Below are 21,931 nucleotides of genomic sequence, written 5' to 3'. Positions count from 1 at the left end.
AATACCTTGGAGAGCACCAGACAGACCACTGAAAAGGGATTCTGTCTGTCAGCATGCACCCTAATGGGCACTGTGTGTCCAAACACCGAAAAGAAAGTGAAAATGGAGAAAAGTTCTGAATAATGAATAGCAGCAATGAAACCAAACTTGCTTTGACTTTTTTGCGTTTACTTCACCTGCCTATCCTGAGAGCTGCCTCCAATTTCTGCTTCTCCCTGAACAAATTAAACAAAAGACTGCCAGGGACTTCCATTTGTGATTATCATCAATTCATGTTTCTTCATTAACAGGCTGCTATGGAAAGATTGCTAGATCTGGGGTCTGATGCTTCGAATTCTAATTCAGGCTCTATCACTGACTAGGTGACATTTGGCAAATAGCTTAACCCAGCAGCTCAATTTCCTTGTCTATCAAATGAGGGGATGGAGGGGATGGTCTCTCAGTAGTGCTGAAGCCCCACTCATAAACTTACAAATGCTATAGCTCCTTGGGGAGAGAGAATGGTTTAACCCAACTGTGGGAGCCTTCAATACTCAGGGGAAGAGATCTTGATGAAAGACTAAGTTTCAGAGGAGTGAAAAACAAATAGAGGAACCACCTAGCTGTAGGAAAAGGTAGCACCCTGAGGACATAGGTCAGAAGCAGCAAAATGGTTTCCCCATTGGCTACTCCTATCCCCTTTTTCCTCCCCCTGCTTCACCTCTTGTCTGCATAGGGAGATTTCTTTTTTCCTCCTGGAGTTTTGTAGAATCTGCCCTAGACATTTTCATTAATGTTGATTTGTTAATGTAAAGAATTTATTCTCAGTTATTTCACTGAGTAGAAGTCTAAATGCCACCTGAGTGTCTGAGAGGAAAAAGAAGAGACAAAAGAAGAAGGAGGGGAGAGGAGGCAGCTCCGAGGAGATTTTATAATTCATGTATAACTGAGGACTTCGCTTCTGGTTTCATGGTCAAGGACAACGCCCAGGCATGTATTTAAGTGGACGTTTTTATCTTGTGTGTTTCATACTCGAACTGTTCTGAGTAGAATCAGAATCAAACCAAAGGTCTTCCCCCTGATGCTATGAATCTATCTTTGATTCTATTGGTTGTAGTCAAGTCATCCTAACTTGGCTGCATGGTGGGCTACGTGGTTCATCTTCCCCAGTCTCTAGAGAAAAGAAGAGGAGGAGATGAAAGACAAAAGGAGCCAGACCTAAAGAAGGCTGAGACAGGGTAAATATATAGAGAGTTTTTACCCTGCCTTTTTTCATTTGGGAAGCGTGGAAGCGAGGACAGCAAGTGACCCTGTGGGGATTACAAGAGATTATTCCATAAAGCTACATCAGAACAAATCAATGAGTGTAAAAAGGACCCGTGTTAGAAAAATAAACACACACACACACACACACACACACACACACACACACACACACACCAGGAATATTCAAGTTCAAGTTTAGATTTGGTTGGTATCCCCCTAATTGTTTGTTCTCTGGGCAACTAGATGACTCAGTGGATAGATTCCTGGGGCTGGAGTCAAGAAGACCTGAGTCCAAATCTAGCCTCAGACACTTACTAATTGGGTGACCCTAAGTAAGTCACTTTACTCTGCCTCAGTTTCCTCATCTGTAAAATGAGTCAGAGAAGGAAATAGCAAACCACTCTAATATCTTTGCCAAGAAAACCCCAAAGCAGGTCATGAAGAGTTGGATACAATTGAAAAACAACAATCATTCCTTATTACCTCCAGAAAATACAAGATACAGAATATGACATTTCAAATAGCAAAAAGGTGCAGCTCTTATCCTTATCCTCACCATTCCTCTTTCTTTTCCCCCACACACCCTCTTCTCTCTCTCTCTCTCTCTCTCTCTCTCTCTCTCTCTCTCTCTCTCTCTCTCACACACACACACACACACACACACACACACACACAAACACAAACACACACACAAAGCTGAGAAAAAATGCCAGATTCCTTCTTTGTCACATGACTTGATACAAGTTAAGAGTTTCTTGTAGTTTGCCCTTGTTTTTTTTTTTCTCATTAAAATCACCAGCAGTTATTCTTACTATTATAAGCGCTCATTGCACTAACAAATGGTTTGATTATTTAAACTAAAAGAAAGTATTAATGTGTTTTATATCCCCTTTTCCAAATCATTCACTCTTAAGTGCCAACTATCTGATAATTGGGAATCCTTTAGACCTGAAAATAAAGAAAGAACTCTGCAATAAGAATCCTTGAATGATAATCCGTATATTTTTTGATTGCCAGGCATTTTGACAAATGGCCTATCCTCTGTACTAATTTTGAGAGTCTTAGGCAACACAAGGATTGGAGTGACTTCTGCTGGATCATCTAGCAAGTACATGGTAACACAGCCGGGATTCGAATATTTCTTTGTATTTTCACCTTGTTTGTCTCTGTCAGTCCTTCTGGAATAGAAACATAGCACTTCTCTAAGCCATTTGTCAATGTCAAAGTCAAGTCGGGAAGTATTTGTTGGAATTTTTCCCCAAATGACATTAAAATAAATGATGACATATCCATAATTGAATTTAACTAACAGTATTTTACTTGATGGAGACATGCAGGCAGCTATAGTAGACATTAAAGGCATTGCAAAATACTCTCTCCTGAGCATTTTGTTAAATCTGGGAATAAAAGCAGAGAAGAAGAGACAGATGGCTAAAGGGGAAAGAAGGACTATAACTTGCAAACATGTGTTTGCTCTTAGTGATAAGCCACCGAAGGTTGTGAGTGGTAGAGTAGGCACAATGAGCTGTCCCCTGGGTGGTTGTGGCAGAGCTGTTAGTTGTTGAGAAATCTAAATAATGTGTGAGAGAGCTCAAAAGGGAAAGAGTGTACATGTCACTCTGGGACTATGGGGCAATGTCTTTGTCAGTGTGGATGGGGAATGATTAATGTTGAGACAGGGAGAGGAAGCGAGAAGTGAACAGAAATTGTGAATTAGCATTGAGTTGGGAGGGTCAGAATTTTAGACTCAAAACCCCAAAGTTTTTTATGGATCCATGTATTACCAGCCTGCCAAAGAGGTCCATGACACCCAAAAAGGTAAGAACTTCTGCTCTAAAGTTCCCCAAAAGGCAAGTGAAAGAACCAGAAAAGATGCCTAGATAGATTGGTGATCTGAACCATCAGAGGTGCACCAGTATTAAAATAGCATACAAATAATTTTAATTTAGACTCAAATAGGTACCTAGACTACTAAGTAGAAATTCTATGGTAGCAAATTCCTACTTGTAAAAAAGCTAACATTTCAATTTCCTCTTCTTTACAGGTAATGAGAAAACAGTCGGTGTTTTGGCCACTGATTAAACATGCCACCTTAGTCTAATGAAGTCAGCAAGGATTTACTAAAGATCTGCTAGGTGCTAGATACTGTATTGAGCATAAAAGGCAAAAATCATCTTTGACTTCAAGGATTGCATGGTATAATGGGGAGACATCACTACTATATACAAATAAAATATAGACTTGAAGAGAATCTCAGAGGGATTAAATCACTAGTTAAGATATTCAAATTAGCATTTTAGCTTCTCATATTCAAAGCTACCCAGAACATGAAAGATTATTGAATCTTTAAAAAAAGTCTCCAATTGGAGAGGAATAAGAGTTTCAGAGCTGAACCCTCATTGAAAGGAACACAAGATTCTAAATGGCATCTAGAAGATAATGATACCATTAGCATTGTAATACGAACATCATATTGGGAAATTGACTAGATGCTTTCCTTCTCCACATTTCAATTTTCTCACTTATAAAATCAGAAGTTGAGATTAAATGATGTAGGAGACTCTTTGGACCTCCGAAACTGTGTGATTCAATGTTTGCCAGTTAGTCCTACAATAAGAAAAAGTTTTTGCCATTTTTCAGCCGGGTCCAACTCTTCATGACCTATTTTGAGGTTTTCTTGACAGAAATCCTAGAGTGGTTTGCCATTTCCTTTTCTAGCTAATTTTACAGATGATGGAAAATGGAGGCTAAAAGAGTTCAGTGACTCCACCAGATTCACACATCCTATGAGTGTCCAAGACTGGATTTGAACTCAGGAAGACTCATCTTCCTGACTCTAGACCCAGCACTCAAATAAACAAGCTACAAAACAACAAAAAACTATATGAATGTTTTCATTTCACCTAAAATTCAAGACCTGATCTGTGATAATTTCCTTTATCAAAAATTCAAAATTATCCAAAAAAATTAAAAATAACACCATATAATTCCACTCATATATATTAAAGTTGTGATTCAATATTCTCATCTTCAGTATGCATTAAGGGAGGCAACATAAATTCTAAGTAAGAAACAGTGTAAATCCCAAACATGAGCTTGGCTTATTTCCTCCCTCTCTGTTTATTATGATTGTCATCGACAGTTTCAGGTGCTGAGACCTGGCGATGTTCCCCCAATAGATTAATAAGGTGTTAATCCTGACGCCTACTGCTCTTTCTCAACAAGGCAAGGTCAAACAACACCTTCCCCAGCTCCCTTCTAGTCCCCTCTTTTCACAGTCTAGTGGCTGAAAATAATTCTTTTCATTTAGGTGTTTGGAACCAGAAGGGAGGGGAGAAAGTGGCTTATATAAGTCTCTATAATGGAAGATGAAGTAGAAACCAGGTCCCTACGGTGGAACTCTGATATTGCCAAGTCTTCAAACAACTAACACAAACTTAAGCGTCTATGATGGCAACCCTAAGAAAATGACTAAAGGCTTGGCAAATGGCCCAGACCAAACTAGGAAAGTCATCTGCTAGTCGATTAAAAATAACCACAAGACAATTAGCTGAGTGATAGCTACTCCTTGGAGTGGCTACCTAGAGTGTAATCATTATCGCCCAGAATCACAAAGGGTTTGCAATAGAACTAGATTCTGTGTCTGGAGAAGGCAAATCACCTCAACAGGACCCCAAAGTTCCAAAAGGCAAACTGAATTCAGAAGGGCACTCCATGGCAGACCTTGTGCATCGGAGTGGCAAAGGGTTGTACATGGCATATAATATCTCTGATTATGCTTCTACTGATGAGTAACTCAATTCTGATTTATTTTCAACTATCCAATAAGCTTTTTTTATGGGTCTGCTATGGACCAGATACCGTATTAGACACTGAGGGTACAAAGACCAAAATAAAACAAGTCTCTGTTTTCGAAGCAGCTCATAATTAAGGGAGAAGGACAGCTAAGTGGTACAAAAGGGAGAGAACTGGGCTTGGAATCAGGAAGACTTGTCTTCGTGAGTTCAGACACTTACTAGCTGGGTGACCTTGGACAAGTAATTAACCCTCTTTGCCTCAGTTTCCTCACATGTAAAATGAGCTGGAGAAGGAAATGACAAACTACTCCAGAATCTTTGTCAAGAAATGCCCAAATGGGGTCAAGAAGAGTTAGACACAATTAAAAAAAAGAATACAAAATACAATTCTAATAATAAGGGTGATGATTTATAGTTTGTTTTAGGTTCCTGTTATTGCACGTTTATGGGTCTTTTGTGTTTTAAGCACTTCCTCTGGTAAAAAATATAAATACCTACCCTATAATTGATATCTACTACTTTATACTCTGGGCAACTTTGCTCCCCAAACCTGTTAGGGAGACCCTGGACATGAACCAAGAAAATTTCTTAAGATTCTGGGATGGAAGAATAATGAGGCAAAGAGCATAAGAAAAAGCCAGACTTCTCTCACTTTTAGAAGTTAGTTCCTCCAATACTGAACCTGAGTTTTCCTTACTTTAAAGACAAGTGTTGGCCCCTAGACTACAATTTTCACTCTCTCCCCTAAATTTCTCATCTAATTCAAACATCAACATCTCATTTTACATGTAAAGAAATAAAATCCCATAGTGGTAAAATGGCTTGGCCACTCAGATCTCCCGAATTCCAAGACAACAGTTTTATTGCTCTGCTACTCTGCCCTGTAAATGAATGGGTTGACCTGGATTCATTCCTTGTTCCCTTCTGGCTTAAAAAGAAATCTATAATTTCATGCAATTACAGTGAGTCTAATCAATATGGGCTTCATATGTGTCATATACAAAATGTAACAAATCTGACATACTGATAGTTCTCTTTGTTCAACAGAAGCAAATGTGCAGGAAGCTTTTCCCCTAATTAAAAGTAATTCATATATTTCAGCTCAAGAAGATTTATAACTAATAAAGTAGGGTCTAAATTTTGCATGTGTGTAACAAACTTTTTGTTTTTCTGAAAAACTGACTTCACTTTACAATATCAGCTGCATCATGCCATGTCTTTGCAAAGAACAGCTAAATAAAAGTAGAAGTCCAGAAACAAAAGAAATTCTAAGGGCTTAATCCAAGATCATCTGGTTTTTTTTTTAATATTTTGTTTTTCTCCAATTACATGTCAAGATCATTACATCCTCATTGACTCAATTTATAGGAAGTGGTATTTATTGTTTATTTAATAATTGGCCATGGCCTTGTGGTTTATAGAGCGATGTTCTTGAAGGCCTCCCTACTTTACCACTAAAGTGAGGAGAAAAATATTTGATGAGACTTGTGTGCTAATATCCCAAGATGAAAATGGCCACACATTACTATCATCAGCATACTCATTAAAGAGGAAATATGTTTCTTCTATGCTAAAAGGCATCAAAAATTCAAATTGCTCATTTAGTAAAAGCAGCCATTAGTGTTTTTCATAGTAAAAAGACCCTTCATATTTCCATTATGCCATCAAACTTGCTTTGTACTGCAATAAATCAGAGATCCATGATTTTCTCACCATAGGCAGTTCCTGTACCTATGAAGGTCACCTGTATGACCTTGGACAGCTCTATTCCATTGCCTGGTCCTTGATTTCCTTCTCAGTAAAATAAAAGGGTTGGGAGGTGGGGGTTTTCTGTGTTCCCTTTTAGCAAGTGGACTTAGAACATTGTTATGGCCAAAAATTCATCTCCTCCCACCATGCCCCCAACCTGAGCTGCTTTGGCCTGAACACAAAAATCATTCCACAGGATCACAGAGGTAAAAGCCATGTTAGAGTCCCCTAAGACCAAACCTCTCCTTTTATAACTGAGAATATTGAGTCCGAGGCAAGTTCAATGACTTCCCAGAATCACATAGCTAATAAATATCTGAGGCAGATTTGAACCCATGTTTTTCTTTCTCCAAGACTTGCTCGCTACCTTCTGTGCATTATTGCATAGGGCAGTAAAAACATGCCCACAGATTTAGACAAAGAAGAAATTAATTCACACCGTTTTAAGAGCTATCAACATATATTTATAAAACATTTAATGAAAACCACCATATTTAGTCAGACTAAAGGGAAGATGTCTCACCTTGAAGCTTCTGGGTATCATATCAATATGAATGGATGAGTCTGTAAAGACCTTCCCAATGGAGCATCCTCAATTACGAATTCCCTAGTAGCCCTGTTGATATCAGGTGGACTTGGCTGCTGACCCTCTTATGTTCTTACCCAAACAAAGGACACGAGGGAACCTTGTGTTGTGTGCAATCCCATCCTGTGTCAGTCATCAACTAGCTCAGAGTTTCTATTTTAACTCCCAAAAACCACAAAGTGTTGATTATGGATGTGCTTGTTCTATATGAAAAGATGTTCATCTTTCTGAACTTAATTCTAGAGATCACTCCACTTTATAAAACATTTTTTCAGCTAAATATAAGTCATAGTTTTAGAAAGTATTATTACTGGAGTTTTAGAAGATACTAGAAGACATCTTGTCATACAATTGCCTCATCTTACTGATATGTCAGAAGTGAGATTTGAATCCGAGGACTCTATATCTAAATCCAACACACATTCCACTGTGAAATGTCATTTGGTGTTTTCTGTGGGTTTTTTTTCAGAGATCTAACAGGTATAAGCTGCTAAGAATTTCAATGGTTAGAATGCTGGATCTGGAATCAAGAAGCCTGAGTTTAAATACTGGCTCAGCCACTTACTAGCTATGTGACCTTGGACAAGTCACCGAACCTCTAAATGCCTCCATTTTCTCATCTTTTACATTTGGATAATAATAGCACCTGCCTTTCAAAGTTGTTGTGATGATTCAATGAGTTATTTATAAAATGCTGTGCAATCCTAAATGGCAAATACTAGTTATTATTAATCATTTTTTATGATCTTTGTCCAAAGAGGATGTGTGTTGTTTTCTTCCTTTACAAAGCAAATTCTCTCTCTAACAATTACATAAAGAATGTGGCACTGAACATTCTTGGCATGGGAGGGGCACTGCTGGATTTTCCTGGAGAGAATTCTCAGGTATCAGGTAGGAAGGATGAATGAATCCTTTCCAAAAGAAGCAAATCCCTCTTAAGCTGTAACTGAACTACTCCAGCAGGTAATACTGCAAAGAGGCGCCTTCCAGGAAGAACTTCCTACCTACCTCTCATTTCCACTTCCATTTCCCACTGATATATTTGATGGAACAAAAACAGTGAATTGATTCATCCATCCAGACTCTAATGCAGAAGACAACTGTCATATTCCCAAGTTGTAGATTTAGCATAGAAATGGACCTTGGAAATCATAGGATCAGATTCAGAAATGAAAGGGATCTCAGATACCCTCTAGTTCAACACTTTTTCATTTTACATAGATAAAGAAACTGAGGCTGGGAGAGGGGAAGTCATTTGCCTAAGGCCACATGGGTAAAAAGAAGCAGAGGTAGGCTTAGCAGCCCACATTGCCTCCCAATGTAGTTCTCAATTCTGAGCTTACTGGTATCAGTTCTTTTAGGAGGTATTCTAAAAAATGCTAATTAGGTCAGGTCCTCAGGCTCCCTTTAAATCGGTTAGAAGTTATAGTAGTAGAGTTAAAAATAAGGCAATTAAGATTAATAAATAGATAGGTTGCAAATTCTACTGCTACAAAGTTCAGTGGGGACAGGGGACCACAGAAGAGAAGGAGTCTGGAGTGGAAGAACAAACTCAAGGAGACCACCAAAAGTGAAAACTAACTTGGGGCAGATCCAAAGCTAGAGTAGATCCCTTCATACTGGTCTGGATGGTCTTGGAACTAAGTGTGAGTTGGGGGTACCTTGTGAGTGGGTACAAATAAGATGTTCATTCAGCTCCCCAGCTGAAGAGAATGTGGACTAATAGTGGTATATCATAATACACCAAAATATCTAGTACAACTTTAGCTAAAACATGGGAAAGATTTTAGGGGTGCCACAGTCAACAAATATTTATTAAATATATATGATTTCCCAGAAACCATGTCAAGCACCCGTAGAGGATAGGGGGGAAAGTCAAAATATAGTCCCCGACCTCTAGGAGCTCACATTCTAATGAAAGAGAAACATGCAAACAACTATGTACCTACAAGAAATATATGATGTAAAATGGTGGGCAACCTCGGAGAGAAGGGGTCATTTCATTTAACATCAACCTGAAGCATGTCTTCCCTCTACAACATTCCCAAGAAGGAAAAACCAGGAGCAACTAAGTACCTCAGAGGATTGAGATCCAGATCTAGAAATGGGAGGACCTGGGTTCAAATCTGGCCTCAGACACTTCCTAGCTCTGTGACATTGGGCAAGCTACTTAATTGCCTAGCCCTTACCACTCTTCTGTCTTAGAACTGAGACACAGTGTTGTTTCTAAGAAAGAAGGTAAGGGTTTTTTTAAGTGAAAACCAATGGAGGACTCCCTCCCTACCAGTGCAAACCATTCCATTGTCCAGGAGGTCTAATTATTAGGAATTCAGTCCCTAAAATTAGAGTGATTAAGAAACAGCAGAGGAAAGAGAAGAAGAAACAATAACCTACCTCAGTTCAACTCACCTCCTACTCCCTACTTCTTAAATTTCTCCCCAAAGTGCAGAGTCTAAAAAGGGTGAATGGAGCAAAAAAAAATTATTTTTCTGTCAGATAAAACTGTCCATCTCTAGGCAGCTGCTCCAAAACTCTCAATGCACCAAAATTACATTGACCCCCAAATCAGAGACATTTGTGGAGGGATGTTTCTGCTCCCTACCTGTGTGGCTCTCTTTTCAACAACTGCCTAAATATTTCCTCTTTCATTCTTCTTCTCTAGAGGGATTTCTTGACCTCTGCTGGAAACACCCTCAAATCTATTTCATAGCTACGTTTCATTTTTCTATCCCAGACCTTTCTCAATATCATAGTCTCTACCAGGATCAGATGGATGTGCCACCAGCACCAAGTGCCCTCGTGGAACCTCCCAGAATGGAACGGATTCCTGCTGGAGGCTCCGATGGCCTGGTGTTGATGCTGCCTGAAAAGTGACTTCTGATCTTTGATGGAACTGTGGGTTCTGTAATGGAAGAGGAGGGGATAGCAGTGAAATTCACCTCACATAGATATTTGCCTCCCCCACTAGGAATCCTCTTCAGCAGAAAAGCCCTCCAGCAGAAAAAGACCTTAATTATTGCAGGGTAGAGCAGGGTTGGGAATGAGCTACCCCAAGCCCATCAAACAACAAAATCAGCAGGGGCATCGCTGCAGCTGAGAGATAGAAGGGAGGGGTTACTCAGAGAACACATTTCGCTCTTACTGGCCTGCTGAGGACTTTGAAACTCAGCTGTAAAAAGTTTTAAGATGAAAATGGCAAGTATCAGCCAAAGAAATCCTCTAATACATTTCCTATCTCCTCCTCTAATCAGTATTTTAAGTACCTTGAGAAAAGGAAATCACCAGAAAAAAAAAAAAGTCACAGCATCTTGGAGATTCAGAATCTCAAAGACCCCAAAGACCACTTAATCCAACCTACACCTGAAAGAATCACCATCACATTGTATCCACGTGGTGACCAGGTCTCCACTTGGGTAATAGTCAAGGAGGAGAAATCCACCTCATCCTGAAAAAGCCTTTTTCAGCTTTAGCCAATACCAATTGCTGGGTTATTTTTTCTTTACATCAACCCTAAATCTATCCCTTTGAAATTTCTAGCCATTGCTTTCCATTATACCAAACAGAATATGCCACTCCTTCTCCTCTCTGCTAATTCATCCCTTTAGACATTTGGAGGCAGCTACTATGACCCACCTCAACTCTCCTCTACCTAGAAGTTGTCTCTTCTCCAGGCTGAACCTAAAGAATCCTTTATGCTGTGAATTTGAGAACCGTCGGCATCTGTATCATCCCCCTCTGACCACTAACCAGTGGATGGTACCTGCCTAAAATAAAGGATCTGGAACTGAACTCAGGACTCCAAATGTTGTTTAACCAGAGATGTGAGGTGATCCCCTCCTTCTTCCTGGACATATGCCTTTCTGAATGCAGCCTGAGATTACTTTTAGCTTTCTTGAAAGAATTCATTAGCACTTACTTTATGCTACAAGCTATGTTTGACTCCAGGACCACACAGGTGACTCGTGTGGTTTGCAGTTGACTAAACCCTCCCCAGATCTTTTTCAGATAAAATTGTGTCTTAGCCATGCTTTTTCTTTTTTAAAAATTTATTTTTATTTAATTGATTAATTATGAAAGATGTTCCATGGTTACATGATTCATATTCTTTCCCTCCCCTCCCCAGTCAACATGTAATTCCACTGGGTTTTACATGTGTTATTGATCAAGACCAATTTCCATATTATTGAGATTTCCACTAGGGTGATCATTTAGAGTCTACATCCCCAATCATATCCCCATTGAACCACTTGATCAAGCAGTTGTTTTTCTTCTGTGTTTCTGCTCCCACAGTTCTTTCTCTGGATGTGGATAGCGTCCTTTCTCATAGATCCCTCAGAAATATTATGGATCATTGCATTGCTGCTAGTGGAGAATTCTAGTCATGCTTTTTCCATAGTTTTAATCCTGAAGGAAAGAATAATCATAATGTAATAACAGCTAACATTGATATAATACTTTACATACAATATCTCATTTTATCCTTAAAACAATGCTGTGAGGTAGGTGTTATTATCTCCATTTTACAGATGAAGAAACTGAGTCTGAGAAAGATTAAGTAACTTGCCTCAGTCCACAAAGATAACAAGTGTCTAAAGCATGATTAGAACTCAGAACTATTTGACGACAAGTCCAGCATTCTATCCTATTCAACACAGCACCTAGCTACCATGAAAACAAGGCCATATCTAGAAAATAAAATACCACTAGAATATTCTTGTGCCTGACTAATGAGGAGAGAATTTGCTCACAAGGGTAAAGTGACCTCTTAGAAGGGAGAAAAATTTTTGTTGCCATAGATTTCAAATATTATAGGATCCTGGTGTGGGATATGTCATTTTCTTTCTGATTGTGTTTCTTCCCAACACATATTTTATAACCAACTGCTTGAAACCAGAGCTTTTGATTTATTGCTCTTTCAAGCTCCCTATACCCAAGTCCAACCCAAAGAGAAATCGGAGCAAGAAAGAACCATCTATCACATTTTGAATTAAAGACTTGTTACCCAAATCATGAAGATTTGTCCTTTCTGTACCCTTTGTCTCTGATCAATAAGGGAAGGTCACTTTCCTGAGCCAAGGGCGACCGAGAGAGCTTTGGCAAAATGTCTTGGCTTTTGCGAATTGAAGTTCTAGTCTTACCCACCTTTTGACATTCAATAAACAATTGGTCTGAATGTTACTATTAAAATTATGACCCTAAGATTTCATAAAACTCATTCTCGATCTGAACGTTTCCAAGTCTTGCTTTTATTACTTACTGCCTGCTAAGTATGCAGACAACGATGCTTGGGGACTTTTAATTACCAGGCTGCTATTACAGCAGCTAGGTTAAAAACCTGCTTATTGAAAGTGAGGTACAGTCAATTTGGACTCGAATTGAATTTCCCACTAAGTAAATAAAGGTGCCTAAATGTAATTGACTGATCTTTGGAAATCCTCTATATGTGTTTTGATTCCTAATGCCTTTTGAATGACCCCATGCCAAAATGACTTCATCTCGCATTTCCAAAATATTTACAAATTCCATTAAATGATCAAAGTAAAAGTCATCACTTGGATGGAAGGAAAGTTATTTTTTAGGACTTGATGGGATCACATTTTTTCACAGGATTCTGAATTGATATTCTTGGCCTCCTCTTCACCCAGCCTCTGCTCTCTTCTAAGAGGTGCGCCCTGAAATCTCAGGAATATTTGCCCAATACACTACAAGTGGGATAGGCAGCAGGAAATTGGACTTTTCTGCCTTGCAGCTTAAATTTTGAACTCTAGACAGGATAGTCGTTGCTTTCATGTTCTTAGTTTAATTGATTGGACCATCGGCATCCAGGGGCATTGCAAACTCCATTTGAGACAACATGCCACTCACTGAATATTGAAGAAATATTTATCGAGGAAGCACCATGTACAAGCTGCTGGTCTAGACACAGGAAGCTCTAGAAGAAACGAAGGTCTAGTTTAACTGGAACTTACAATGAAGTGATGTCGATGTGGGAAGAGCATTGTACTAGAAGAGAGAATCAATTAGCTAATATATAATAATGGGCAGCAAGATGGTGCCATATTGAATGGAGTGTCAGGCCTGGAGTCAGAAAGACCTGAGTTTTAATCTGACCTCAAACACTTCATAGCTGTGTGATCTTGGGCAGGTTAGCCCTGTTCATCTCAGTTTCCTCCTCATCTGTAACATGGGCTGGAGAAGGAAAGAGCAAACCATTCCATTACATTCACCAAAATCCCAATTGGCATCATGAAGAGTCAGACAGGATGGAAACAACTGAACAACAACAACAACAACAACAATAACCTACCGTATTCCAGGCACTGTGCTTGATGCTGGTCATACAAAAACAATTTATTAATGAAACAGTTTCTGTGCCCAAGCTGCTTATATTCTGTAAGAAAAGACAAAAAAGAGTTGGGTTGAATTCCCACGCCTGCCACTTACTGTGTAATTTCGACAAAAGTACTTTAGCTCTCCAGATTTCAGTTTGGTTTGGTTTGGTTTGGTTTTTAATCCATATCTCAGTTAAACTAAACAATCTCTACTGTGCTTTCCAAGTCCAATATTGTATGGCTCTATAAAGTATGATACAAATATACACTGAAGATCCATAATATGCAATTTAATTTATAGAAACTCAACTACATATGTGAACTCAGAAGGAAAAAAAAAGAGAATGGGAGTCATAATCAATCATTTAAAAAGAATAAGAACTAGCTCTATAATTTCATGGGCAATGGGAACATCCACAAATTAGTACCTTCTGTAGAACTATTCATCTTAAGAAGAATTTCTAGAGCTCTAAAATGTTATGACTAATCCAGGGTCACACAGCCAACACTTCTCAGAGGAAGAATTTGAGCCCCAGTCTTTCTGACCATCATATCAGGCCACCTTTCATTTAAGCAATGAAGGCAGTTCCACCTGCCATTCCACTCAATGGGTGTAGGTTCCAAATAAGTAGGGAGACCTGATTCTGTTGTTTCCTTACGATTTAAAACTCCTCCCCTGGATTTTCAAGGGTTATCCATATATGGCTGGAACCATAACAACTACAAGGGTCCCTCTTATCAAGGTAAACCTATGATACTTCTTTTCACAAACGGAGGAGTATACTCTCAGAGGCTCTGGTTGGCTTTTCCAATATCAGCTGACTAGTTGTAGTAGATGTTTCATGTCACCCACCTCCACTAAGCACTCTGCATCCAGCGATTGGAACCCAACTCATTTTCAATCAACCAAGGGCAAAACAGAAATGCCATATCTTATGGGCAATTCAAGAGGGTTAATCTGATCATGCATGATTGATTATTGCACAGCCTTAGAAACTTACCATGTAAGATGAGACAACTCTATATTGTGAGAAAACTCCAGCAAAGGTTCAAAATACTTTGTTATTTCAGAGGGAGTAGAGACCGGTCCTAGCTTGGGTAAATTTTCAGGAAGAACATTCCATAGGAAATGGTATTTGAGCCAAATTTTAAAGGATAATTAGAAGATGTCATCCCCAAAAAGCTTGGATAGAATGTAGCAGACATTTCCCTCTCTCATCTCTTCGAATTCTGGCTTAAATCTTCCTACTTCTCATCTCTCATAAGACTTCTACCTAGCATATAAGAAGCACTTAAGAAAATAACTTATTAACCTACTATCTGACTGGTGAACAGGCTTTATGGTTCATTTCAGAAACTAAGGTATCAAAACAAAAGTCTACAACTACAAACCAATGATTACTTCATAGGAGACTGAATTTTCATGTGACTCCGGCTATTCTTGTTCTTGACCAGTCAGTGTCTTCTTCTGAAGACAAATTCTTGGGACATGTGGGAGGAGAGATGCCCTTCAGACCCACTCCCAAATTCCAAATTCCATGGAGAACTCTGAGGCAAGTAATCACACACATTCCTCCATTTGTCTAGGTTCCTTCTTCCACCCTTCCCATAGGTCACTGATCCAGTTGTCTTCCTTATGTCACTCTCCCCCATCCATTATGGCAATACTTCCTTACCAGCCTACAAAGGCCCATCTGTTACGAGTTCCATCAAACCTCATATTCTTCTCTTTGAACAAAGCAGAATTGCACTAGCTCAAAAGAAACACAAGATGCACAAATGTAGAGACCTCTACATCCCCAATGTTCACATCATCTATTTGTGCCCAGTCTATGGTAGAGCCTTCCAAACTTATATGGAGTCTGATTGGCCATAGTCAGACACACTATATATTGACTCTATACAGTGATGCCATTTTAATTCTCTCTGAGTCTGAACGACTACAACAACCTACCCCCAATAGAGAACAACAAAAAGTTAAGCATATTTCAGATATAAAAAGGTGTTATAAGAGCCTGGAGTCTCACTAAATGCATATAAAATTCAAATTTAGAAGGAATTTGTCTAGGAAATTATATATCCCACTGATTTTCTGTTTCAAATTAAGGCATCTAAGTGGATTTCTGTTAGTGCTGGTTAATTGAGGTGCTACGCAAGGTGATAGACACTTAAGCACTCATGCCATTCACCTTGCATTTCCTTCTCAATATGCCACCAATCTGCACTTTGTTCTTTTTCCCCTTTGTAAAACTCCACTTACATTTATATTGGCATCATTATCTTTCTCCCACTTTATTCTTAGTCCAACTGCTTCATGGGCATATTATGAAGTTCAGCTCATTTGGGTTGAGCCCATGAAGGCAAGCATTAAGGAAATCACAAAATTGCCAAAGGAGGTCAGATCAATGACATCTATTCTAATATTCTCCCTTTGGCCACTTCAAAAAGAAACTTTTTAGGCAATTGCAGTCACCTTCTATGATATTAGCTTTAAAAGATTAGCAATAGGAGGGAAAAGATGTTAATGAGTTCTATTATACATTGATTACAAAAATTTATGGAAAGCTTTCTTGGATTCATTACTATGTTCAGCCTCACTCAGAAAGCATTTATTAGTGCCAACTATGTGCCAGGTACTATGATAAGTAATAAAGATATAAAGACAAAAACTAATACCCCAGAGGAATTTTCTGTTTACTTGGGAGAGGGGAGAAATTAAAGAGAAAAGTCACCATGCAGAAAAATAAACACAACTTGAATGTCTTTGTTAAAACAAGGTAATCCCTGGTAAAAAGGAGTTATTCCTAAACTCCCTGATAAAATTATAGAAGTTGGACATTGTTAGCTCTTGATCATACTAAAGAATTTCTTCCATCACCACCCAATGGATTAAAGGGCATTAGCCAATATAGGAAGGCCACTAGTGGAACAGATGCAGCTCTGTGATTAGCTGAGTTTAGCCACACAGCCCTCATGGCCAATAAAAGCAAGATGGCCCCACGTCCTTCTTAGTTCTAGAGACTTGAACATCACCTTTCACATTCTTCCCAAGTACAGAAAGGGAGAAACCACTTCTCTTCCACATTACCATTACAAGGAACATCAATGGTAACTTAAATAGAATCTCATGATGGTGAGAGAGACATGATTTCACAATGACTGAGAGAAGGATAAAGGTAAGGATACTATTCCTAAACCCAGCCTCCAGTGTAAAGAGGGCAGATTTTTAATTCTTTAGGCAGTATGATCTAGGCATTTAGTCATTTAATAGAAAATGGAGATTTGTCTGGGTAGCACCAACTTATTGGGGTCCCCAAGGTCAAGAATTACTGAATTTGAGTCAAATGCCAGAACTTCTAATGACCAAAGTTTTCCTATTGCAGAATGTTCTTTAGAAATGAAAGAGTAACTATATGATCCGTATGGCACATCCAAGGTTTTTCTGGTAAATGTTTAACAACCAGTTCTCTGATATGAAAAAAAATGTACCTATGACACACTTTTAAATTGAAACTGCATTATTATCATTGTCTCCATCGCTTTCTTAATTATACACAATCAATGAACCAACAAATCAAGCCCTGAGTTGTAGTGTTTGCTCATTTACAAGGTGTAAATATTCATATTAAAATTTTAACAGTTGGTTTTCAAGAGCCAGTACAAGCTGACTCCAGCTCAACCCTGAGCCTACATCTTACTTGGTGCATAAAGGCAATTAATAACTCATGGCAAATTCAATGAAAGAGGGCTGAACATCTAAGTGGAAGTGAGGAATGAGGACAGTTCAAGGATGGGGAGGGAAGCCTGTGGAGAGTCACAGAAATGGAAAATAGAGGCAGCTATGTGTCTCAGAAGACAGAGATCCATACCTGGAGGTGGGAAACACTGGGTTCAAATATGGACTCATGAACTTCCTAGCTGTGTGACCCCAGCAAGTCACTTAATCCCCATTGCCAAGCCCGTACTGCTCATTTGAGAGAGACAGACAGACAGACACAGAGACAGAGATACAGAGAGGGAAGGAGAGAGGAGGGGTGGGAAATGGAATGTTGTACCTAAAGAACAAGAGGGACATTTTGGCTGGAAAGTAATTTGTTGATAAAGATTTTGCAATAAGCCTAGAAAAGTAAATGGGAGTCAGTCAGTGAAAGATTTTCAATGTCAATAAGAAGTTTGGAGTTTATCCTAGAAGCAAGAAAGAGCTGTGGGAAACTTGGGAGACTCTCAAGCAGGGGAAGGATGTAGTTAGACTTGTGCTTTGGAAATAGGAATTTGACAGAAGAAGGAAGGACAAATTTGAGAGAGGAGAGACTGAAGACAGTAAATATTTGTATATATAACCCCCAAAGATTCTGGGCATGCAAAGATCTAGTTCCACTTGAGGGTCTTAACTCCTTTGGATCAATAACTTTTCTTTTGGTTCATTGTCACCACCTGAATTAATGCAGGACAAATTTCAACCAAAAACTTCAGTACAGTTCATGTCTAGGTTGTCTACAATTCATGTTCATGTCTACAATTAGGAGACTATTAGACTAGTACAACAGATAAGTGATGAAGACCTGAACGAGGGAAGGGAAGAGTGGTGGGTAATGTAGTTGAGGTGGAATAGATAAGACTTGGTCACTAGTTGGATATGAAAGCTAAAGAGAATGATAAAGGACTGGAGTTCAGGAGAGAGACTAGGGTCATATAGATGGAGTGTCATCTATATAGGGAAGATTAACTGAACCCATGGGAGATGATAAGATTATTGAGAAAAAAGGGAGAACATGGAAAAAATGTGAGGAGAGCACCTTGAAAGATAACTACAATAAAGAATCCTTCCTCTCTCCTTTTTATAGTCCATTTCCTAGGTGAAAAAAAACTACCCTTAAAGCTTTCACTTCTGTTCTCCCCAGTTACTTCCCAATCTCTTGATCTGCAGCTTCTAAACTGGCCACTCAGCTAAAACTGCCTCTCATTTCACCAATGAGCTTGACATTGCCCAACCCACTGGCTGTTTCTAAGTCTTCATCCACCAACTCTTGGAAATAGCAGTTTCATAATATATAAAAAAGAAGTTGGGGGGATTGCAGAGCCAACTTGTACAGACTTCTAAAAGCAAATTTTTAATTTTCAGCTTAAGCATTTACAACTCAGAAGTCATCAAACAATACAAAACTTAAGAAAGTGAAGGAGAAAATGTTAATAATACAGATTAAATTTTAAAGTGTGTTATATATACTGTTTCCCCCAGAGAGCCAGTTGTTAAACATTTTACTGACCCACTCTTGAAAGTAGTGGTGCTTTTAATTGTTTCAAAATCTCTAGGTTTCAGCTTCAGTCATATGAAGCAGCTTGTGGTAAGATGAAGAGAGCACTGGATTTAGTAGAAGACCGAGGGTTCAAGGAGTGATCCTGCCATTCATTTAACCACATATTCTTGGGAAAATCACTTGTTTTTTCTGAGTTCCCACATTTATAAAATGGAGATCATGAGATTTACATGATCTTTCTCACAAAGTAGTTGGGGTGGTCCAATGAGTTACTCTTCATAAAGCACAAAGTAGTTAACCATAAAGCCCTGGCAACATAAACAATTGCTATTATTATTATTACCCTCAAACATGGCCCCTTAGCCTTTTTCTTTCCAGATGGAAAGTCCTAAAATGTTTAGATTCTCCCTTCAAACTCTTTGTACTTTTGTAATTCCTCAAAATCTCTATCTTGAGTTCATAGGAGCATCAGTTTAGAGTTGGAAGAAATTAAGGTCAACCAGCCAATTTCACAGATGAGAACCACATCCAGAGATGAAGCAACATATCCATGATGGTCCATGGAATAATAACAAAGCCAGGATTCTAACTCAGATCCTGTTACCCCAAATTTAGGATTCTCTCTGTACCATATGGCACTGCCTCATAGTGTCCCTAACTGCAAAGATATGGAAATATCCTGGTTTTGTACAATGGAGAAAGTTTTAATGCTTTCTGATCTAATTCCCAATGCCCCTCCTTACAGTGCCCAGAGGTTGGCTGGCCTTTTTTTAAGCTATACCAGCACATTTATCTGAGTTCTTCAGGGGCCAATTTTGACCATAGCTCCCATTATCAGGAAATTCTCTAATACCACAAGCCTCCATCCACTCTCCAAAACTTCCAGTCATTGTTCCTTGATCTACCCTCTGGGGCCAAGCAGAAAAAGCCTCATATCTCTTCCATCTGACAGCTCTTCAAAGACTTGAAGACTATGTAATAATGAAAGGGACTGCTTCATTTTTGTCTCTGTACTCCCAGCATCTAAGGAATTATTCCATAAATATATATTAAGTGCCCACTATATGCAATGCCCTCTCCTAGGTCTTGAAGGTACAAAGAAAAAAATGACATAGTTGCTTCTATCATGGGCATAATTCTATCTTAGTAGATTTAAATCAAAGAGAATAATGAAAAGTAACATAAAAATACAGGGTAAGTGGAAGGGGGAAGATCAGCTAGATGGTACAATGGATAGAGCTCTGAGCCTGGAATTGGAAAGACCTGAGTTCAAATCCAATCTCAGAGACTTTCTAGATGAGTGACCCTGTGCAAGTCACTAAATACTGTTTGCTTCTGTTTCCTTGCCTATAAAAAGAGATGGAGAAGGAAATGAAAAAACATCCCAATATCTTTGCCAAGAAAATCCCAAATGGGGTCATATAGTCAGACATGACTGAAGAATGATTAAAGGGCAAATTGGAAGGGGGAAGGAATAATAGCTGGGGAGATCAGGGAAGGCTTCATGTAAGAGAAGGTGTTTAATATAAGTTTTAAGGAAAACAAGGAATTCTAAGCAGAGAAAGAGAAGAAGTACATTCCATCATAGAGACAGCTTGAACAAAGACAAAGAGGTCAGGTATGCTAGCATACACCTTTCATCCCTGCAACCAGGAAGGCTAAGGCCAATACAATCTCTTAAATTCAGAAGTTCTGAAGTTCAGTGAGATTTGCCCATTGTGTATCAGCACTGTATCTAGCATCAGTCTGGGCAAGCAGGCTGCCTAAAGAGCTGCAAGCCACACAGGTCAAAGTTCCAGCTCTGATCAGTGTTGGGGTTCAGATTCATGAGTAGTTCTTGATCTACCAGGCTGAGATAAGGATATTCATTCTCAAAAGGAAAAAAGGAGGCTTCCAGGTTAAGATGGAGGCAGAGTAAAAAGCAGCTGCCTAACCTCTCCTAACCCACATGTACAGGACTCCTCAAGAGGACATAAAAATAAATCCAGAAAAATGAAGGGACCCAACAACAGGGCATAGCATTGAAGGTATGTGGGATCGAGGCATTTCACTGCTATAAAGGGGTGAAATAGTTCTCACTTAAAAGTGAGCTGAGCAACCCCCTTCCCCCCATACCACCTATAGTGCCAAAGCCAGCCCACAAGAGTTAGAGCAAGTTTGGGGCATTCATTAAGTTCTTGGCAGCTCACCAGGGCCTGTTCCTGAGATCAGCAAGACTTAAGACCCCAAGAGGCTAAAGAACCAGATGTTGAACACAGACCTTGAGCTCAGGCACGGACTCAGGTGGAGACTCAGATGCCAATGTGGACCCTGAGCCCAGGCGCAGACTTTGGATAGGGATCCAGTGCAGAGGGGTGCATGACAGTGGAAGCAGCACCCTGAGACTGTTAAAGGAGTTTCAGGAAGAAGAACAAGGAAAGGGGACCACCAGGAGGCTGGACCCTGAGAAGAACTAGACCTGAGAACGCAGGAGCCTAAAGAGCACAGACAGACCCTGGGCATGAGAAAAAAGCTGAGAGGGCACCCAGCTAACAATGGCAAGCCAGTCAAAAGAACCCCAAAAGAGAAATATCGATAAGAAATCTTTAACACTCAACAACTTTTACACAGAAAAAATCCAGACAACACAGCAAACAGCAGAGGATAACAAACAAGTAATCATATCCAAACCTTCCGAAAAAAAATGAAAATTGGTCACAAGCTCTTGAAGAGTTCAAATCTGAGATCATGAGAAACATGGAAGAGATTTGGTGAGAGAACTGGGAAATAGCTTAAAAGGAAATAAACAGGTTAAAAGACAGAAACTCCCAGTTGGAGAAAGATGCCCCCAAATCAAAAGAATTGATAAGCAAATTGGAGACCAAAATCAAATAGCAGGAAAATAGGATAGACCAAATCGAAAAGGAAAATCAAAAGGTTATAGCAGAAAACCAGTCTCTAAAGACCAGAATTGGGCAAGTGGAA

The sequence above is a fragment of the Gracilinanus agilis genome, chromosome 5, assembly GCF_016433145.1.
Source record: "Gracilinanus agilis isolate LMUSP501 chromosome 5, AgileGrace, whole genome shotgun sequence".
NCBI classification, from domain to species: Eukaryota; Metazoa; Chordata; class Mammalia; order Didelphimorphia; family Didelphidae; genus Gracilinanus; species Gracilinanus agilis.
This window is presented reverse-complemented; position numbering follows the sequence as displayed.